Below are 2,874 nucleotides of genomic sequence, written 5' to 3'. Positions count from 1 at the left end.
ATATATATATATATATATATATATATATATATATATATACGCACACATACAAACACACACACACACACACACACATGCACAAATTGGCCTACCCTCTCTAGAATTTTGATTAATCAGTAATTTCTCTCGCAGATCATTTTATATAATCGTCTTTGCTGTTGAAATAGATGCCACTGGGTACTCTGAATTCGTTTTCTTAGCCTATTTTCGTTTCATTTATGCAAATTATCCAGGCCGTTTTTTCGTGTACGTCAAAGTCTTTTGGCAGCTGAAGATAAAAACACAGTACCAATGATGCCTACAGGCGCAGAAACACGTGTCCACTGCTATCACAATATCGTTTTGTTAGTGGCGTGTACATTTTAGACCCATTTCCATTCAAGCGATTTCTCTCTTGCAGTTGGTGCCAAGAGATTGGTTTAGTCTCTCTAGAAGCAGAGATGATTTCATTACATCAAGAACTTACCAAACATATTTTTCTAATGAATTTTGCCGTATGTCTACATATACGTGTATATGTATCTGTATACACACACACATACACACACACATGTATGAAATCCTGTGTATTTGTGTACGTTTACGGGTTATGCGTGTGTATATATGTGTATATATATATGTGTGTGTGTGTGTGTGTGTGTATTTATATGTATATATATATATATATATATATATATATACAAATATACACATATATACATACATAGATATTTTTATTTATACAACCTCTAATTAATCTTTCAACTTCAAACTTCTAAAATTTTGCTTATTCTGCTATAGGAATTAATAAGATAATGAACAATAAAACGTGATTGACGGCACAAGTGAGTATTTTATTGACCATTGTGACTTTCAACATGTACACACACACACACAAACACACACACACACACACACACACACACACACAGAGCCATACACATGTGCACCCACACATACATATATATGTGCATGTGTGCTTGTGTTTGCATGTATGTATATTGATATTTCTCGACCAATACTGAGTGTTACCACTTGATAAAACTACTCCTAAAGTTACATATTTCTTACGTACTAGAAATAAAATGCACTCTAGTGAGCTTCTTTATACTTATCAATATATTTAGTTTGGAACATTACCATATTAGTATTGTATATAGGTTTCTATCTAACCTATATACAATGCTAATACGGTAAAGGCTGCTGACCCATGTTTGAGACTGTCACTCTTTCAAATTTGGCATACGTGACTCCTGTACTATTCTTTTACCTTCTTACACCCCTTTGTGACCTGTCTTCCCCTGTTCTCTATTCTACTTGAACAGCTCCATCGTCCCCTTACCTGCCCCACACAATGGCCATTCCTCAAGTGCTCTGCTTGTTATATCCAGAAATGGCTCTGACGAAAGTAGCATTAATTTTCTTAGTTTGTTCAATTTGCCTCAGTTGATCAAAAACTGAGTAAACTTATCAGTAATGTACCTCTAATGGCTACTGGAAACGGCTGTAAGCCAAGTTTCCTCAAAGAAAGGAATTATATGTAATGACCGTTATTTTTAACTTGTTTCCTATGTCTGTGTGCATGTGTATTTATATAGATACATAGATACACACACACGCACATACATAAATACATACATACATACATACATACATATACCCCAGTGTCACTTTGATGGCATGTACTGCTCTCTCATACATACATACATACATACAAACATACATACATACATACATAAATACATACATACATACATACATACATACATGCCTATTTCGTTCCGATGTTCGCAATATTCTTGAGATCAAATATCGTTGAATCACAGACAATTGTTAAGTTTATATAATAAACCTTCTAGCTTTTATTCATTCTCATTGTTAATATTTCTTTCTGTTATAGGCACAAGGCCTGAAATCTGGTGGAATTTGGGAGTCTAGCGGGTTGCTTCAACTAGCCGTGTACTCAATTGGTAGTTATTTCATCGACCCCCGAAAGAACGAAAGTAGGTTGGACGATTCTGACAGAGTCTCCTAAACAAGTATTACCTTTACTAGAATTAGAATCCCTAGGAAGGGTAATCAGGAAATATTAATTTTATGATATGATTAATAAAATAAAACCGCCATAAAATGAAGGAACCAACAACCCCAAACAAGCTTAACCCTAGGGAAACTAGAATGTCCATGAAGAGCAATTTAGAAACTCGTAAAATCAAGGGAGAAAGTTTAAATGTGCATGAGTGTGTGTGTGTGTGTGTGTGTGTGTGTGTGTGTGTGTGTGTGTGTGTGTGTGATATGCATGTGTGTATGTGTATATGTGTGTCAATATGAGAGTATTTTATATTTAAACGCTTTCCTTAATAAAACATTCATGTTAAGGCTCTGATGCAGGCTATGCAATGTTCACAGTTTTTTTATAGTTGAAACAGACGTAAGCAAATAAATCGTTACGTAACAGCATTTCTATTATCATTCATTTATTACATATGTATGTATGTTTGTATGCATGTGTGTGTGTGCGTGTGTCTTAGGATGTCTGTCAGTATAGCGAAGCTCCGTAGAGTGCATTTTATTTCTAGCACATGAGAAATGTTATGTAACCTTAGGAATGGTTTTATCAAGTGCTAACACTCAGCACTTGCCGACAATATATCAAGACATATATATGGGTGTGTAAAAAGATACAAGGGTTAATAAAATACTCACTTGTGCCGTCAATCACTTTTTATTGCTCATTATGTTATTAACTCCTATAACAGAATAAGCAAGACTTCAGATGAGTTGAAAGATTAATTAGAGGTGGTACAAATTCTTATAGCTGTACACACACACACACACACACATAAACACACACACACACACACACACACACACACACACACACACACACACACA

General features: G+C 34.9%; 1 long non-coding RNA gene across 15 annotated transcripts in view; it reads right to left on the bottom strand.

Annotated features, from left to right (window-relative positions):
• Positions 1-2,874, bottom strand: part of LOC106871257 (uncharacterized) — a 413,124-nt gene that overhangs the window by 381,559 nt on the left and 28,691 nt on the right. The window contains exon 3 of one of the 15 annotated variants that reach the window (XR_008266333.1): positions 2,686-2,729. The exons of the other annotated variants lie outside the window; for them this stretch is intronic. This is a non-coding gene — a long non-coding RNA (uncharacterized LOC106871257). The remainder of the gene's footprint in view (positions 1-2,685; positions 2,730-2,874) is intronic. 15 annotated transcript variants of the gene reach the window in all.

The sequence above is a fragment of the Octopus bimaculoides genome, chromosome 20 (assembly GCF_001194135.2).
Source record: "Octopus bimaculoides isolate UCB-OBI-ISO-001 chromosome 20, ASM119413v2, whole genome shotgun sequence".
Lineage (NCBI taxonomy): Eukaryota > Metazoa > Mollusca > Cephalopoda > Octopoda > Octopodidae > Octopus > Octopus bimaculoides.
The sequence above is the reverse complement of the archived record's forward strand: the minus strand, read 5'-3'. Positions and strand labels throughout refer to the sequence as shown.